Consider the following 21,306-nt stretch of genomic DNA (forward strand, 5'->3'; position numbering starts at 1 on the left):
ATATATATAGTAATTTATAAAATATATATGGCGATTAAGCTACACTGAATATTCTGCGTTTCATCCACTATAGGATTCGTCAGGCTTATGCGCGAATTCTGCGGCTGTTTCTTGTTTTTATATATGTTGAGGATTTTTAGTTAGCCAATCAGCTTTCTAGTATCCACTGCGCCCCTTCCTATAAGCCAATGGGCATGCATTTTATCGAACAAAGGATCTGTTTTAGAACTAGGTTAGTGGTTTAAGGTAGACGTTTTCCTTTTTTTTTTATATATATATATATAAATATGCACATATATATACACATGCACATATATATACATATATATATATATATATATGTGTGATCGTTTATGTATATTCATGTTTATTCAATTTATTTATTTGTTTGTTTTCTATTGTTTTTGTTAGTTTTAAAGCTATTTTGTATCGCTATCCTAGAGTAAGTTTTATTTTGTGAACACAGTTGTTTGCTATTTCTCGTCTATAGTTTAATAGATTTTGGGGTTCTTTAAAGTACAGGATAGCAAATTTTTCATGGAGGCATAATTTACATGGGTCGTCTAAATGTCTGCACGTGGTAGCTTGTCTTATTATTTTCCATTCGACTACCGGCGAATGTCCACTTTCTTTGAGTTCCCAGTATTTATTCGCTAGTGTTGTTTTTATACAGTGTTTTTTATTTTTGAATGTACTTTTGTGGTCATAGTATTGGGTTTTGAAATCTAAGGAAGTCATGCCTACGTAATATTTCTTGTTATTCGGGGTTTCTTTCGCAGATGTTATGTGAGTAAATGAAGTAAATGAAATTTGTAAAAAAATTTCAATTTTATTTTAATAAATACAAATGTTTATTAAAATTTTTAATAAATACAAATGTTTATTAAAATTTTTAATAAATACAAATGTTTATTAAAATTTTTAATAAATACAAATGTTTATTAAAATTTTTAATAAATACAAATGTTTATTAAAATTTTTAATAAATACAAATGTTTATTAAAATTTTTAATAAATACAAATGTTTATTAAAATTTTTAATAAATACAAATGTTTATTAAAATTTTTAATAAATACAAATGTTTATTAAAATTTTTAATAAATAAAAATGTTTATTAAAATTAATTTTGCACTTGTCTGGTCTTTTCAACTGTTAAATCTTTAATTTTTAATATTGAGTGCATTTCCCATTATCATTTATTTATTTTTTATTGGCATTTAAAAATTTTAAATAAATAAATAAAAACGGATTTGATTAGACTTTTTAAACCCAGTTGTTGTTTTACAAGGCTAGCCGGCATTGCCTGGGATGAATAAAGACCCAGGTATATTCCTGTTCTGAACCCTTACCCCCATATCATCATTATAATTCTTCTTTTTCTCTTGTTTTTCTTTTTCATGTGTTACGATATTGAGATATATCAATATTGTATTAATAAAAAATAAATAAATTTACTGGTTAAAATTCCAAGACGCGAAGGAGTTAAAACGACCAAGTGAACCGTTACCATGACAACAATGACGACGACAGCAAAGAGCAAAAATAAAAAAAAAGGAAAGAAGAAAAGAAAAGTGCTGATATATTTAAAATTCAGAAAAATGTGTCCAGCGTCTCTTTCAAAGAAAGTTGACCGTCAAGAATTTGAAATGCAAGCCAGTGGCAGAAAAGATCTCAAGAACGATAGACATCCATGCCACTCCACTGGTAAAAGGAAGACAACACCACAAGAAATATGAAAAGGAAAAACATATTTATTGTCGACCAGCGTAAAACTAAAGGTTGGTTTATCTTTTACTCTTCTCATTTGTCAGTCATAAAGATATATATATATATATATATATATATATATATATATATATATATATATATATATATATATCGAACCAAGGTGAGAGAAATTATAAAATGTCAAAAACTCAGAAGTCTTGCTAGAGCTTGATAAAAAAAAATCACCCGAAAGAAAGAAAAACAAAGTGAATAAACGGGAAAATCAACCGGAATAACCTCCCTTGGTCTATTATAGAAAGGCATAATATAAATCAATAATGAAAGGTACACAACTCTGTAAATTATCTTTGTTGTAAACTTTTTCTTTCTTTTTTTTTTTGCTGAGAGTTTGGTATGCGAGACATATCTATACATATACATATACAAAAAAAAGAAAAAGGAAAAAGAGAAGAAAGACTTATAAACTTAAATATATGTTATCATCTTTTGAAATTTGTATATATTACCTATTCGTTCTTTGGTTCTGTTCATTAAAAAAAAGGAATATATATATATATATATATATATATATATATATATATATATATATATATATATATATATATATATATATATATACACATGTTGAATTGATTATCTTTTCATGTTAAAAATATATGCGTAAACTTCTATAACCTACCATCTCTTACAGCGACAGACAGCCGATTGCTAAATAAATCTATCTATCTATCTGATATCTATTTTATATAACACACAAGCCTATAGTCAAAAAAGAGCAGATAATTAATATCCCCATTTAAAATGCTCTTTTTTGATAGAGGAAGTCAATTAAATACGGACTGGCACATAGCACCCTAGCGGTCTTCCACGTGAACTGAGAAGATTATTATTTTTTTTAATTAATTTATCATAATCGGATAATAAAACTAACCTCAGAAGAGGCATGTCACACATGGAAATTACTCCTGACAAGATGTAAAGTCACTTGATGTAAGAAACTAATAAGAATGAAAGCTGGTTATTGCAAAAACAGGAAATGCCTATTGATCTTAGTCTTGAAAAAAAAAAACAAGACTACAGATAGGAGGAAAACAGTCAGCAGAAAGAGAGTTCCACAAGCCTGCAATTCTTGGAAAGAAGCTACTGGAATAAGAAGCTGTATTACAATTGATGGAGACCTCTGGAATAATGAGTCAAACAAGTTGGAACAAAAGAAGCAGGAAAAGGTCAAACGATAATGTTTATAAAAAGAACTGATCAGCCTCCATCAGTAAGTGATGAAATGGAAGTCGATAAAAATTTAAAAACAAGAAAAACGAAAGCAATATAGCGTCACAAGCATAGTGATAAATAATATAGCGTTACAAGCATAGTGATAAATAATATAGCGTTACAAGCATTGTGATAAATAATATAGCGTTACAAGCATAGTGATAAATAATATAGCGTTACAAGCATAGTGATAAATAATATAGTGTTACAAGCATAGTGATAAATAATATAGCGTTACAAGCATTGTGATAAATAATATAGCATTACAAGCATAGTGATAAATAATATAGCGTCACAAGCATAGTGATAAATAATATAGCGTCACAAGCATAGTGATAAATAATATAGCGTCACAAGCATAGTGATAAATAATATAGCGTCACAAGCATAGTGATAAATAATATAGCGTCACAAGCATAGTGATAAATAATATAGCATCACAAGCATTGTGATAAATAATATAGCGTTACAAGCATAGTGATAAATAATATAGCATTACAAGCACAGTGATAAATAATATAGCGTTACAAGCATAGTGATAAATAATATAGCGTTACAAGCATAGTGATAAATAATATAGCGTTACAAGCATAGTGATAAATAATATAGCGTTACAAGCATAGTGATAAATAATATAGCGTTACAAGCATAGTGATAAATAATATAGCGTTACAAGCATAGTGATAAATAATATAGTGTTACAAGCATAGTGATAAATAATATAGCGTTACAAGCATAGTGATAAATAATATAGCGTTACAAGCATAGTGATAAATAATATAGCGTTACAAGCATAGTGATAAATAATATAGCGTTACAAGCATAGTGATAAATAATATAGCGTTACAAGCATAGTGATAAATAATATAGTGTTTCAAGCATAGTGATAAATAATATAGTGTTACAAGCATAGTGATAAATAATATAGCGTTACAAGCATAGTGATAAATAATATAGCGTTACAAGCATAGTGATAAATAATATAGCGTCACAAGCATAGTGATAAATAATATAGTGTTACAACCATCGTGATAAATAATATAGCGTTACAAGCATAGTGATAAAGGACATTGTAGTTAGCCTCATTAAATCCCGGGCAATATCGGGTCATTCTGCTAGTATTTTAATAATATTTATTTCTCCCTTCAAATTTTTGCTTTGAATTTTTAGGACCCGAAAAGATATACGACATACTCATTATAACACACAAGTTTTTTCTGGTTGTTGAACCAAGCCGGTAGCAGATGAGTGATCGTTTGAGGATATTAGATGCTGCCGATTTAGGCATCCAAGGTATACATAATACCTCAGGAAGATAAACGTTCTTGTCTTGGACATTTTCAGGTCACCCTTGGGCAAAGTGTAGCACCTGTTTACGTCTCCCTGGTATTTTAGAGGGTTCCCATACAAAGGGTAGATGAAACTCCTCAGCCATGGTGGAGGCAATACATCTAGGAGAAGGAAACTCAGATGAAAAGTCATCCATTGGTCATATAAGGCAATCTTCTAGTGATGGCGTCACAAACAAAACGTCCACTTTCAATTTATCATGCGCTAGCATGGTAGTAGTAAGGTTCAGAAAACTGTTGCAAGAATGCTCATGTCAGTGTGTAATCTGATCTAACCAGAGATGGTGAAATATAAATCAGAAGACGCTATGTTTTTGTTACACCTTCTTTCCTTTTCTTAGATATCAAGTGAATAAATCCTTAAGTATATAATTTAATTAGTTGAGAGAATAACAAAAATGGAAAGCGCTGAGGGGTTAGCTGAGGTTAACTTGATGGTAACCAATTGAAACTTACTTACGCTGTGGGAAATGGATATCACATTATATGTCTCAAAGAGAGAATAATAGATAAGACAATTTGTTTGGAAGCACGCAAGGTGTTCAGACATGTGCTGACAATATATAGTTAATTAGTGATTTCAATCTCTTTCTCTCTCTCTCTCTCTCTCTCTCCCCCCCCCTTCACACTGAGTAGTGATTTGCAATGAAGATCATATTGAACTACTGTCTTCCTGAAGCAGCATTTATTCAAATCAGCATTCACCTTAGACAGGTTTAACCAGCTTCCTCCAATGGATGAAGTTTCATCGGAATATCTAATTCACAAACAGGCCCTAGTTGCTTGTATATCCCAACCAGGGAAGATTGACAACATTAGGTTTTTGCAGTTCTTACAGGGAGGTGTCAACATCCTCTTACATACATTATATTATGATTATTGCAATGTCATAACTGCATGTATATAGAAGGTTGAGAACACCACATTTTTATGGTATTTCTATTCACTTGCCTCCCCACGAGGGCAAAGTTAGATATAAGGTCGGTTTTTAATGTAAGGGAAACCCAGCTCTCTTAAAAGCGGCACTCTGGATTCGAACAAAAATTCAAACTATCTTAGTTTAGAAGAATCTCTCTTTCACTAACAGAGGACAAAAAAGTCAAAGTGTAGTCTTATCAAAACAGATACTGCACTTTGTTCTTAGTCAAAAGGTCAAGGAAGAGTATAAAAAATGCTTGCAAAGAATCAGTAATTAAAAACTGGGAAGGAAACACATTTCATTGCTATTGATTTACAAGTGCGATAACATTGCCGCTCAAAGGATCGCGGAATATCAATAATTAATGGTGCAACAAGAAAGCCTTTGCTTTTTGCAAGCAATTTGACTAACCAGCTACCAAATGCCAGCACGTGGCTAAAAAAAAGAAGGAAAAACGATTTTATTTCATCGACAACCGTTTATATCTAATATTTAAGATATAAAACTAGCAAGGTTCTCAACATTGCCTGGGAGTACAGATAGCAAAATGTTCCTTAATTTTTGGACCTGTACTGTGTACTTGGTAAAATTCATTTGTAAGTTACAATCTTCTGAAGGCTAAAGGTTCAATCCTCAGTGCAGGCGACATGCAAATATACAATTGTGAATTACTTATAATTCCTACCCTGTCATGGCTGACCAAACAAGTGCATGTTACCGGCATGGATTAAATAAAGAGTATTATTTGAATTTCTGTGCAATTTTTTTAGTTTGATAAGATACACCTGAAGAAAGTCGGAGGTTTCATCGACCAAAACACAAGATGAGAACAATAGATAAGAAGAATTAAAAAAATAAATAAAATTTTTAAAAGTATATAACATTTTTATTTAAAACTTCATCCTCTCTCTCTCTCTCTCTCTCTCTCTCTCTCTCTCTCTCTCTCTCTCTTTCATTCTTTCTCTCTATCCTTCTTTGCTGTCTATATCTCTCCATCAAAAATACTATGTTTAGAACTTTATGTCTAGAATCCATATTCCAATTTTGATAAAAATCCATTACAGGATTTTGATTCTAGAAAATGTCTCAAATTTAAGGCTTAAGCTTAGAGGGTCTTAAGAAGAATGGAAATGAATGAATTCTTGCTTAATTGGTGTCTAATGAGTATTGATCAAATTCAATGCAAATTCAATACAAAATGGATTTTCAAAGGTGTATCCATATTATGCCTTCTAAAAATCCTTTAAATACTCGAAAGAAACGAAAATTTTAAGAATATTTATTAATTAATGTTTAATATTGATTGTTATGATGACATACAAATCAGAGATGTCTGAATTTTTACAAGGTGCTTCAACATTTTTTATCCCATTTGCATAAAACTAAATTAAACTAAATATAGCCCACATTACAATTCTTTATCCCTACCAGCTCTGCTCCAAAATTAATAATAATCGGTTAATTATTTTGGAAGGAACCCTGTACATACAACTATATAAACATATACATATACCTAAATTTATATAGGTAGAAATATTGTCCGTACTTTTTAAGTTGGCCTTAAATAATATTTTAAACTAACAAATTAAATTTTAATTCTGATAATCCAATTTGCATTTGTTAGTGCTGTATCATGTTATTTACAATAGATTAATGTATTTCACCACAATTTTTTTTTAAATACTTAATCTGATTAGCAGTTTTTTAATGTAAAGAAATTCTACAATCATCTCCTTAAAAGGAAATATCAGCAAAGTTATAACTCTTATACTTATTGTTAATTTCTTTTACAAAATCTCTGAAATTCAAACATTTGTGAATAGGCCTCCAGGCATGGCTCTCGGCTGTCCCATGAAATGGCCTGTAGTATAGAAAATGGAGGTTGCCAACATTCACTGGGTTCTATACTACAGGCTTCTCCAGGAAACAGCTGAAAGCATGCTTGGAGGTTTATTAACATATATTTGATTGTCAGAGAATTTTTAAGGAAATTCAGTCAACTATATTTGAAAATAAGTAAGATAACATTCTGGCCAATAACTGAGGATAATAAAATGTGCTGAAAAAGAAATCGAAATATTTTTGTTGTGTAAAACTGATAAGTATCAAACAAAACAAAAAGGTAATTAAAATGTCCGCTAACAAAAATATGCTTTTTATTTATTTAACGTCGTTTTTGTCCTTATTCAGGGGTAGGACGTTTTCTGATATTATGCAAGTTTATTCCCAACTTCTCATAGCTCAGCAATCTCCAAATTCTACTCTGTGTGGTCTTGTCCAGTCGCTTGCTTCCCAGTTTTGCTTATTTATCTTGCAATGCACCTTCTTATTCTCAGCCATTAGACAAAATGTTATTCTATGTATTTTCTAGTATGATCGTCTTAATTTCATTAAAAAAATCTATGAAAATCAAACATTTGTGGTCTTTGGTATGACATCCAGTGGTGAGGCCCCATTTGGGAGCCGTGAAGAATCTGGAATTGTCCCTTAGTTACCGTTGCTCCCAGGTTCACTTTGAACCAGAGTGGTAATACTTGTTAGGGCATCTGATGTTACCAGATACTGGTTTCCTGACCTAAAATACACCAAATGCTGATGTTGTTGTTTTTTTTTTCCTTTATCTTTGCAAAACTCAATCATGTTCTGCAAAGTAAAAAACAAAAACAATAATTTTTTTCTACAACACAATCAAACCAAACAACAAAGGGACGTTTTCTGATATTATGTAAGTTCTTCACTTCGTGGTGTAACAGATAAAGTACTTGGTAACATTTTGGAGTATTTATTTTGTTAAGCCATTCACAGTGTCAAAGTGGAGTGGGGAGCTCTGGATGGATGTCCGATGTCCGTTTCCTTATGGGTTATTGCCATCATCTTTTCACTTATGATGATGCCAGACACTTGTTGTGGCCAAGGGAGATGGTGAAAGGAAAGGGTTGAGTGTTTGGGGATGGAAATTTCTTTGTAGCCTCCACACCCTCACACATATATTTTAAAATCAGTTCTAGAAAATTCTCCTTAGAGATAAGAGGTTTTCCTTTGAGGGCAGGGGGTTCCATTGATCAGTTTGCTGGATTTATCAACATATTTTATTTAATCTCTTCCTTCAATTTAAAGAGCAAGAAAAATGTATTGGGGTGAGAAAAGCTTAATGCGTGACCATTTTCAAGAGAAACGAAAAGTTTGTAAAGACGAGAAAGACAAATCTGAAGTGGTTTAAAAAGAAAGAGAAAAAAAATGACCTTTACTGAAAAGAAAAAAACAGTTCCTTTTGTCAAGCGTTCTTTGGGGAAGAAAACTCAAGAATATTTAAGCTTTGAAGTTTTTATATAAACCAAAAAAAGTAAGAACGAAAGGACTTATGTAGAAGAAGAAAATATCAAAGGAAAAGACTGAAAAGAAAAACTTTTGAAGAGATATTTTATAGAAGACTTTTTTATAGAAAACTTTTTTATAGAAAACTTTTTTAATGAATTTTTATTGAATTTTTATTGCTCTTTGTTTTCAGCTTTTATTCAAACAAAATGATATTGTTTTTTAGAAAAGAGAGACAAATTCTCGTTTTTTTTATTTTGTTAGTATCACTCAGGCAATAAATCATTCAATTATTTATTCTTATTTAGAAACCCCTTTTTAATGCATTTTATGTTTCCTGTGTTAATTGTTACTTAGGTTAACCATACAAAAACATAAACAGCTTTTATTTCTTTTAATAAACTTGGACTTACTTTCTGGGTATAGTTATTATTTGCTCATTTTTATTACCCTTTTGTTGTTTCCTTTTTTTTTTCATTTATTGTTAACAAAAGACGGATTTTGATTACGACACCAAAATCTCATTAAATTCAGTTTTAAGTGACACTTTTGCAGAGATTGAAGGTTAAATTCTCAGTACGAATAATACTAAGAATATAATTACGAATTACTTAAGACTTCTACTTGATCATGGCTGATTAAACAAGAGCAAGCGACGTTGATGGATTAAATAAAAAGTTCCGTTCATAATTCTGTACAGGTTTCAGTTCAACAGAAAGATTCCTAAGTTCAGTAAGATATACATGAAGGAGTCAGAGGTTATATTGGCTGAAACATTGTGAAAATAGCAATCAAGATAAGAACAGTAAGCCAAATAATCGAAATACAAAATACTGAAATTTTCTAACCATGCTTGCTGAGTTAGAGACATACTTCGTGGGTTTGGAGTTTTTATTGATGTGAAATTAGATGGTTGTCTGGCAAAATAGTAAATCTGGTTTTGGAACTAAAGGTTCCAAAAAATTGCTGTTGCACCTATAAATCGATAAATCTGGCATGGCTATGGTACTTGTATTAATATGCAAATGTTTGAAACCTATTTTCATCATCATGTATGGGTTGAAATGTTATTTTATTTTCAAATAGAATTGACTTAATTTCCTCAAACAAATTGCTCCAAATCAAACCTCTTTTTTTATCCCGCCTTTTTAATGTAAATAACAACTCGATAATTAAAAATAAAGAATAAAAAAATAATAATCTGTATGAGAAACGAGAAATGCAGATGAGAAGTCTTAGACATTGCAGGATGACGTCAGAATAGAAAGCAGGGCTCATTCCAACAAGTGTCTATCATCAGTCCAATGTCTTGTGGGAAACATGAAGTATCGGAACTTCTGATGTTTCAACTGAGATTGTCTGAAAAATCAAACGGTCGGTTAGTGAGTTGTATTTGTCGTTTTTTGTTTGTTTGCTTGTTTGTTTCAGCAAATGAAGTTGCATTCTTGAGATTGACAGCAAATTTTGCAATTCTTGACGACGTGAAAGAGCCAGAGCAAGCAGCATTCCATATGATTGGCTTTCTGATTTTAAAAACAAAGGACCTCATGTCCTTAGGTCGGCAACCATCACATCTGTCAAGACTAACTTGATTGAGAATTGACGCAAAACTAGCAAAATCAATACCTCGTTTGACAGAGTACAAAACCGACTCTTAGCCATCTTACAAGTTTGACTCTGGCTCCTTCTAAAATCTCTGACTCCACAATAAACAACTGTACAATAGTAAAAAATAAAATCAATTTTATTAGATTAATTCGAAAATATCATTTTTTTTAATTACTTTTGGATGTTATTAGACAAATGTAACATTCAGAGTTGGGGAGGAATTAGTCTTTTTGAATGCATTTTTTTTAAAGATTTTTGAATGAGGAATCCAACTAATCCTATCATCATCATCATCATCAGCAGCAGCAGCAGCAGGAGCAGCAGCAGCACCACCACCACCACCACCATAATCATCATTGCCTTCAGCATCACCATTGGTTAGACATCCATTTTACATTCTGACATGCATTGAACATCTTTAAGACATTGACTTCCAAACTAACCTATCTCTGGCTAGGTTTTTATTTATCCCTCTTTCCTTCAGATCCATTTTTTCACTCGGTTTCTTTGGCCTTTCCCTTTGAACTGACTCTGTTACCTCAACTGTTCTACCCAAGAAGTCTTATCCATTTTTTCATTATGGCCATACCATAGAAATCTCCTGTTTTACACACATCTCCCTCTGCTGTCCAGATTTAATCTTTTACTGAGCTCATCAGAATCAACCTTACGTTAAGACTCATGTTACAATTGGAAAAGATGCACTTGAACGAAGGTTGGAAATGACATTATCTGAAATGTTGTGAGAATAACATCCAAGATGAGAACAGTAGTTCGATTGATCCAAACAATTCAAATTATTAAACCTCATCTAAAAAATTTCGAAACATTTTTTAAATTTTGGTTAGATTTTTCATCATTCTAGGTTCAATAAAAAAAAATAATAATCAGTTATTGTTAATGCCAAGTATTTAGTTATTCATTTTTTAATAACGTCTCAAGTGAGATTAATGGGTTCGCTTTAACTTGTTTTTGATTATCAAGTGGTAATGATTTTGAAACAAATATTTTGCATCGTTATTTGTGTTCTCAAATCACGGACGTTTTAATGTTACCGTCCGTGTAATAAACGGCTTAATTGTAGAAATAAAGAGATCATGAATTACCTCCCTTGGACTCAAAAATTGTTGCAAAAGAAAAATGGGTTCCTCTTCATAAAATTCGAAAAATATTGAATTTCAAGTGAAACCAATGGTTTCAACTGAATTGTATGTCACAGTAATGAACATATCCAAAAAGGATGAAAACCAATGAGGCAGAAAATTAATAAAAATAGTTTTCAAAGACAATTAGCGAAAATTGAATTTTGCAAAAAAAGTATCTGGAGAGTTCTAATTGTAACAAAACGGAGGTAAATATTTTCTGAAAACTGAAAATCTTTGGCCAATTCAGCAAAACTTTTTTTCACTAATTGTCTTAGAAAACTGTTTCCATTAATGATTAATTTTCTACTATTATTCTAAACAAAAAGAACATTTTTGGATAAAAATAAGTATTTCTAGTACAATGCACATTTACTTGACCCTCCCCCCTTAAAATTAAAATAAAAAAGTTGATAAAGTGTTGCAAACAATTTTATTTAATTTGAATTCGTCATGTGTTTAAGAGATAAATATATATATATATCTTGGTTACATAGACAAGCAACAAAATTCTACCTCTTCACTGTTGAGCTCCTTAGATACCAGAAGTCTTTTGCTCTAATAGTTTCTTTTTTTTTTTGGACTGCTAGACTTTGGAATTCCCTCCCTGTTTTCTGCTTCTCTAACTGTATTAACCTGCAAAAGTTGTAATGTGAAGAGACATCTTGCTGCTCCAATGCTCCATTCCCCTGTTAGGCACGATTCCAATTAGCGCCCTCTAGCAATATGCCTTGTAATTGCAGTTGATCGGTTTTCAAAAAACACTTGTCATGCTGAAAAGGGGTTGTACGGCAAAACCGTTGTCGATAAATGACTAGCTATATATTTAATATATATATATATTTTTTTTTACTTAATAATTTGTATGTTTTTCTGCATTTGATAACAAGAGAATGGCACTTAACTTTGGCTTGTGGATAAGAATAAAGAAATCCTTCTAGACTGTGGTAATTTTATTTTATTGTCGACCCAGCCTGTCCCTTTCTTGGGAGTTGGATTTTATAATTTACCCTTGGGTCTTTATTCCCTTCGTTGGGGAGGAAATAAATATGGAGAATATCCATCTTATTTAGAATACCATGAATTACCTCCCTTGTAAGTCAATCCGAGTACGTTGATCGCATGAATATTCTAAAAAGGCTATTCTAAAAAACTAGTTCCGCCATTTTGTATATGAACGGACTAACTTTATAAATAGAGATATCATGAATTACCTCCCTTGCACTCAAAAATTGTTGCAAAAGAAAAATGTTGTTTCCCATGAAGACAAACTAAACCAAAATGTATCATGTGTCTGCTTGGCTTTCAATAAGTTATTTCATAGGAGAAGTATAAGTCAACTCCAAGGCTATAGCTATAACAGGCTAAGAGATCTAACATTTAGGAAGGTTCCAATGGAGGTAAGATTTCTAGCTGCCTAATTGCCCAGAGAAAATTTTTAAAAAGAATTTTAACCAATCAAATTTATATCATAAATTACAAAGTATATTAAAGGAATTTAGAACTGAATTTCATTAAGAACTTCTTTTTGTCATTATTAATTAAAAATAATATTAAAATAATAGTCCAAATTGTTTTAATTTTTTTTTAGTTAAATTTACTAGTTATATATATATATATATATATATATATATATATACATATATATTATTTTTAAAATATAATTATCCACTAACACGTGTTTCGTCGTCCACGACTCATCAGAGTGGCTGAATCTAGCGAGATTCGAAAGCGGCACCTCGTGATAAGAAGCCTAAACCTCTACCACATTGCTAACCTCGCCGGACTACTAAATGTATCACTTTTTACGTAGATGTTTTTATTTGTTTTTGTTAGCGATACTTTCTTGAATGAATTCAAGTATTTATACGAAAGTGCATTTTTACCTAAATGCTTGTTGGAAATAATATTCCCATTGACCAATCTGGTACCCACTTTTAATGGGGAGCGGCATATATATTATTTTTAAAATATGATTATCCACTGACATGTGTTTCGTCATCCACGACTTATCAGTCATTTGACATTTTGACATTTGCTTTTCTATTTTATATTTAATTCTATCACCATTTAATCTTTTTTTCTTCTTCTTCACTGATTTTTCTTAATTACACTTTGTCTTGGCAGCCTGGTAAACGCATATTTATTTTACTTTTATTAATATTATTGGAATTTTCCCCCCTTTTCCTTGTACTTATTTGTGAATTATCCCACGGAGTTCGGCCTTTTGGATTATTTTGAACCATCTTCCAATTACGCGATTTCCTTGGATTTTACTTGTTCGAATGGATTTACATTTTTGGATTTTACCGTCATTGGATACTTTGAATTTCACCAGACTATTCATTCACGTGAAATCACCTTTTTCTTCACCATATTCCCTCTGCTTCACTTTTTGCTATCAAGTAAGATCTTTGACTTACTTGTAGTTTCATCAAATACTTTTGTATGCAAAATCCGATTCCACATTTTGCTAATTCCTACTCTCTGATGAGAAGGAAAGTATTTCTTCAAAACTCAGCGGATTAAGGACTATCCACTTATTTAGTGTTTCCTTTTCAGATAAAATATGTTTTTAACTCGTTTTCAAAGTGTTTTTTAACATATTTTATTAACTATTTACTCTTATTATAAGCTCTATCTCCTATTTGGTTTTATCGAGCTTTTACAGCTGGTTGAGATTACTTTATAAATATTAATTCTTTAATATTTATAATATACTTTAGTTTTACCATCTCGGTCCTTTTGGTAAATTTAACTGTAATTATTATTTTATATATATATATATATATATATATATATATATATATATAATAAATTCCACAGCCAACCAACGTCGCAGCCCACAAGAGCCATGACAGTCAACAAACCGGAAGTCCAAGACTCGAGTTTCGCCCTTATTTGGGCTCATCAGCTAGACACATCTAAACTCAGGATTCGAAACCTGAACCTCTTGTATGTGAGGCAAGTAGTCTATCAACTGAGCAAGAAATTCTATTAACCAACACATATCAAGCAAACTGCGCCGAAATCCAATTGTGAAATATATATATATATATATATATATATATTCTACGCACAATTTACATTTCTTTTCATAATGATATTTTGAACTCACTCTTTTTTCATTGTACCCATTTGTGAATTGTTTCACGGAATTTTGCCTTTTGGATGACATCGAAATATCTTCCAGGAACGCGATTCGTTTGGATTTTTACTTATGGATATCAGACTTTTAGCAACTTTTCTTGGATTTTACCGTTATTGGATATTCCACTCTTCACTCGACCATCCATCCACGTGAAATCATTTTTCTTTTTTTCCTCATTCCCTCGGCTTCATTATTTTTCACCAAGTAAGCTCTATGGCTTACTTGTAGTTTCATTAAATACTTTTGCAATCAAAATCCAATTCCGCATTTTGCTAATTCCTATCCTCTGATGAGACTGAGAGTATTTCTTTTGAAACTCCATGGATTAAGGACAATCCACTTAATTTGTGTCTCCTTTTGGAAAATTAAATATGTTTTTAACTCTTCTTAAAGTGTTTTAGCATGTTTTATCAATCATTTTTTCTTCGAGTGACTGTCATTCAATTGTTACTAGCTTGGGTGCCCGTCGTTGCCCACGTGTTTGGAGGTGTGTGTTGAGCAAAAAAGAAAATGAGGTAGCAGGCAGGCTGAAACCTCTACTGCAAAAGGAGGAAAAGATCGTGAAAAAAAAATGTGATGTTCTTGCCGTTGAATCCATTGCCAAACCAGAACTGGCGAAGGTTTGAATTAAGGCTAGTCAATCGAAAAGAGGAGATGACTTTCGAAAATATTGGCGAAAAAAGTGACCTTTCCTTGTAGAAAAGTGCCCAGTTGAGGGTGAAGGAATTAATGCTTTTGGCCAATTTTTCGATATTTTTTATTTGGAAGGTCGAGCTTCAAAATGATACCAATCTCATGAAAATCCGTCATCCGTCAACAGTTTTTGTGAGACATACATACATACATACATTTAAACAAACAGGTGAGATTTATATTATAGATGGATTTCCATTTCTTGTCTTGTAATAAATAATTTTACCAAGAATTCTTCATAAGTTTTAGTTTTCGTTTCGATTATAGCTGATGGCACTCAAGTCATTTAATTTTTTTATAAATAATTTTACCAAAAATTCTTCATAAGTTTTGGTTCTGGTTTTGATTATAGCTGAAGGAACTCAAGTTTAAAAATTTATTGATCGAAATAAGCACTATCAGAATCAACACACTTTTGCCAGTTATGCCAGTAACATAAAAATCTTGCATTTTAGTAGTGACAAAGTCGTTGAAGGCATTTTTGATACCGCTTAGGTTTTTGAAGTATTTCTTATGCAGGAAAGTTTTCGAGATGCTTGAAAAAGTGGTAGTCAGTAGGTAAGAGTTCTGGAGAGTATGGCGGATGAGGCAGAGTTTCATAGCTCAATTCATTCAACTTCAGCATGGTCATCATTTGAAATCAAAATTAAAAGTTCCGCAAGAACTTTCTTTTTTTTTTTTCTTTTTTTTTTTTTTTTTTTTTTTTTTTACACGGAGGTCACCACTTATCAAGGCCTGGAAGCCACTCAGGGATAAGGGTTATTGCAAGTACAGTACGTTAGTGTGGAGATTTGATGAAGTGTTTACTTAAGGGGGCGGTTCATTAGGAATTTGTTAACGTTGGACTTGAAGACATCCAAGTTGTAGTCTGGTGGGAAGCAGGCAGACGGAACAGAGTTCCACAGGCGTGCAGTTCTAAGAAAGAAGCTTTGTTCATGGAATCCACGTTTTGATTTAGGCGCAAATAAAGAGTGGGGGAAATTTTTCACAGTGGATTCAGCTAGACGGGTGTTTTTCGTGAAAGATTGGCGAGGGGGGACCAGAGATTGGAGTTCAGACGAGCACCTGCCATGGGAATAACGATAAAACAAGGATAGGCTCGCAACATCTCTTCTGTGGGAGAGAGGTTGCAAGGTAGAGAAAGGGCATCCCCCACTAAGCCACGAAGTCTATTTTGTACTCTGTCAAGGCAGGATAGGCTGTTTTTAGCAGCTCCTGCCCAGATATTCTTATCAACCTAATAATATTTTTGTTGTTTGAATTTAGTAGAGAGCCTTCATATATTTTTTAATGTAGATATAATTTTCTTTTCAACTTGACAAACTTCTTTATGTGTGTTGGAACGATTAATCGGAATCGGAATCGGAATCAGAAATTTGAGAACTCTACCAAACTTCTCCGACAAGGGGTCAAAGTTAAAAAAAAATTGACCGTTTTTTTTTTTTTTTTTGCTCAACATACACCTCCAAATACCGGGCACCCATGTATATATATATATATATATATATATATATATATATATATATATATATATATATATGATATATTTTTAAGGTATACATTCTTTATAATAGTGTCCAAATTTTTTTTAAAATAAGTGCAATGAAGTTATTTTTTCAGCTTCAGAACATGTATATTGGTTATATACTGACCAAAGGAAAAAATCAGTCTACAATCGTAACTTTTATTTGTTTTTATTTTTCATTTCAACAAATGCCTATAATTTCTTCTCTACCATTTACATTCATTTTGCAAACCAGAATGAAAAACATTGTCTTTAATGTGTTTTGCTAGTCTAGTCATGTGTTGTTTTTTTTTACTGATATTTGATCGTCTCTGACGAGCAGCCAAATAGACTAAAGACAATGTTATTTGTTACGGGTTGTGAAACACACACAAGAGAGTAAAGAAGAAATTATAGATATTTGCGAAAATAAACAGAAATTATGATTATGGACTGATTGTTTCTTTTGTTCATTTAAATGCAACCAATCAGTAAATTGTGATACCAAGAATGTTTTTACAAATGTTTCGTAGCCAATTTATTTTTTAGAATTTATATTTTAACAAATAAAATTCAAATCCCATCATTTTTACAGGAAAATTTTGGACAATTAAAAAATAAATTAAACTTCATAAGAAAATCCTATAAAAAGCTCCAATAAAATCTAGACAATCGATTTGTTTATATTTTATTGAAACGTTTTATAGATTTTGTGAGTCAGATGAACATGCAATTAAATTATTTCAAATATCACATTTTTCACAACCAAAGTTATAATTTAATGATGGATGCCCCTCACTCCATTATTTATTATAGATCTATTTAATATTTTCTTGCTCACCCCACCCCCCCAATAATTTTTTTCAGTGGCAAAAGTGCACACATTTTGACTTCATTTTCATTTTTTATTTTTTAAAAGATTTCTTAGTTCCAAAATTAATCTTATTCTAATTATCTCCCCTTAATTTTTTTTCTGTTTTTTTTCCCTTCTCCATAAAACATGAAAAGAGCACACAAGACTTACAAATACGTTTTAAAAATACCCGCTTCCGAGTTCAAACTATTCTTTCAATGATATGAGTGATATCAATGTAATAGTGTTAGAACTACCGTTTCACAGAATTTTACATCTCTGGATTTTTTAGATGAGGATTGGTTATCTGCATTATTTGGATTCTTCGGACTACTGTTCTCATCTTCACATTTCAATGTCATTTTCACAATGTTTCAGTCGATGTAACCTCTGACCTTCTTCAGGTGTATCTTGTCAAACTCGTAAATGTTTGCAGAACTCAGGAATTTGGACAGAACTTCGAACAGAACGCTTTATTTACTTCACAGGAGTAGCATGCTCTCATTCCATCAGCCATGACTGGATAGCAGTCCTAATTAATAAGCAATTGTATTTTTTCGTCACCCACAATGAGGATTGAACCTTCAACCTTCAGAAGAATATCTGCAATGTCCGTAAGAACTTGTGGTGCAGTACTTGGAAAACTCAATTGTAAAAATGATATTCTCCTGAAGGTTGAAGGTTCAAATCTCAGTATAAATGACCGAAAAAATAGAATTGTGAATTACTTAGGACCTCTATCCTAATGATGGAACGAGCGCATGCTACGCCTATGTAGTGAATAAAGGTGTTCTGTTCAAAATTTCATCCAAAATCCTAAGTTCGGCAGAAACATTCCCAAGTTCAACAAATTTTGGTTGATGTAACCTCTGATCTTCTTCAGGTGTATCTTGTCGAACTCGGGAATTTGGATGGAATTTCAGAATGCAACCCTTTATTTACTTCACAGGGGGTAGTATGCTCTTGTTCCATCAGCCATGGACAGGATAGAGGTCCTAAGTAAGTCACAATTGTATTTTTCAGTCACCTACGCTGAGAATTGAACGTTCAGCTTTCAGGAGAATATCACTTTTACAATTGATTTTTCCAAGTACTCTAACCACTGCTATGACGAGATCCTTGTGTGTATGCTACCCTCGTGAAATTAATAAAGGGTTTAATTTGAAATTCCGTCCAAATTACTAAGTTCAACAGAAACCTTCCCAAGTTCGACAAGATACACCTAAAGAAAGTTGGAGGTTACATCAAGCAAAACGTTGTGAAAATGATACTCAAGATAAGAACAAATAATACTGACAGAATTTTGGTGAAAATCCAGTGAGAGTTAGCATCAGGATCCGTCATCTTCTGGTGGTTGTCTTTGCCTCTGCATGTGGACGTAAAGCCATCCCAGGTGAGGAACCTGAAATCAATGGAGTGAAAATAGCAACATTGTTTTGGTGACATTCCTTTGTACGTTCTGGGCCAAACCTTACCCAACTTTGTATGCTACGACCGAGTCCTGCGGTTCTTGGTATTGGGAGTAAAAACCTGCAATCCTGAAGGTTAGCGAATTGTTGCAACGAACGAGAACTTCATGCAGACCAGACAATCCTGAGGCATAATCTTCATGAGCTCGATGTAGAAATCTGACTCACCTAATAAATTAAATCTTTCACAGTTTATTGCTAATCACCAGGAGGTGCACCTACCAAGGGATGTCAACAGGGATGCCCAGAGAATTTTTGTTCAGCCAGAGTGGTCCTCCTCTAGGATGCTGGTTTTAAATTCCACTTTCCTGATCTTGTGTCACATCTTCCTGCTTTGTGAGGAAAATAAATAATCATCTTCAGCTTCATGTCTTCACTGACCTAACTATATAGTTTACATAAAGCTGATATTATTGCAAAATGTATAGTAATACAAAATACACACACACATATATTTACTATTTCATATATATATACACATTATTATTATAAGGTAATATAATATATATCTATAAATTCATGTTTTATTCCCAAAGGTAATCATCAGGCTAAAAGATTTCCAATGGCAATGAAACAAACATTTTTGTGTAGCTTACTTGCCATAGATTATATATATTTGCTGGCATCCATCAGTCTAGAAGACTATGGCGTTGTGCCTGTAGAGGTGATTGAACACCGTCTTCTGTGGCTGAATAAGCCTATCTTCGATCTGCATTGTTGGTTGGAGACATCGCAGGTTTAGGTTGGTGCATTGTATTGGTGGTCTGTTGAGTTTTGTTGTCTGGCCTTCCTGAATAGTCATTTAGTTTCTACCCATTCTGCGATGGCTCTTTTGCTAGTGGTCAGGCCTTTAATTACCATTTGTCTCCAGATGTTGTGGACTTTAGCTTTGAGATTATATATGAAAGAATAAATCTTTAATAAAGTAAAACTTATCAAGATAAGAAAAGCTTAACACTATTAAGAGTAGCAAACAATAATATGAAATGAAAAGTTATATATAGTTTTTCTATATTTGCATGTTGTATAATTCTGGCCCTTCTCCTCTTCTGATGAGAAGCATTTAGCTTCGAAATGCCATAACCTAGAGAGGTTTTCTTTTAATTTTCCTCTTAACTTTTCCTTATTGCTCTGATGATATAATAAAATTATATAAAACTTTTATTCCTCATCTTTCAATTAATATATATATATATTTTTGTTTATTTTACTTACACACAAGTTCGAGAAAGTGAGACTTTAAATGAGAATGCGAAGGGGAAGAGCATAGTGGCCAAACAAAAATGGCCTCGAAAGATATCAGCATCCTGGAAATTGGTGTTCCAAACAGAAATGGAGATCTCTTGTAAACTAGTATGCAGTTAACCTTTTGGCTATGAGTATTTGTTCTGATATCATGCTTGATCTTTTCCTAACCTGGGTTAGTGAAGGAGAAATTTTTCTAGACTGAGGTAATTTTTGTTTGTGTCCCAATCCAGAGTTCCCCTTTAGGAAGAGCTGGATTTCCATCACATTAAAAAACATGTCTAACTCTGACCTTGTGAGGAGGCAAGTAAATAGAAACCAGGATGCAGTGAAAATAGCATTCAATGGTTTTTCTTGCTTTTTCATCCAGATTCATTGTTTTTGTTTTAATCAAAGGATTTTTCTCTAATTAGCAAAACAATAAAACTAAAGAAAAACAAAACAAACTTTAAGAGACAATGATTACGATCATCATCGGTTTACCGTTCATTTTATGTGCTGGCATGCCTTGCACGACTTTAAGAAATTGACTTCCAAACTAACATATCTCTGGCCTGGTCTTTATTTATCCTTCTTTCTCTCAAGTTCTTCCTTATTACTCCCTCTCAGGTTTTCCTTTACCTTCCCTGCTATCTCAACTGTTCTACATCTACTAATACCAAACAAAGTCTCTGATTCTACACGCATCTCCCTATACTGTCAATACAATCTTACAAAGGAAAAAAAAAAAAAAAAAAAATCTAAATGCAATCTTTCTCTGAAGTCATCAAATCTTTAAAACTCACTTTACACATCCATTGTCATCATTCCTCTCCATGTAAAGCATGACCTCAACCCTCACCAACCGGATTTCATGACCATAAATCATCACTGCATACACAAGCCCAAGACTCTTTGCATGGATGACACTAGTAATGCCATGTATGTTAATAATCGCTAAAGATCCCTAAAATTACTCCATCCAGCCCCAACTGACAATCACAGTATCACCAGCTGTATCTTTTGCCTTAATGCTATCACCAAGGCAACAAAACTTTTGAACAACTTTAGCTTTGCC

This window comes from Euprymna scolopes, chromosome 21 (assembly GCF_053919585.1).
Source record: "Euprymna scolopes isolate OS-2025 chromosome 21, ASM5391958v1, whole genome shotgun sequence".
In the NCBI taxonomy this organism is placed as follows: domain Eukaryota; kingdom Metazoa; phylum Mollusca; class Cephalopoda; order Sepiida; family Sepiolidae; genus Euprymna; species Euprymna scolopes.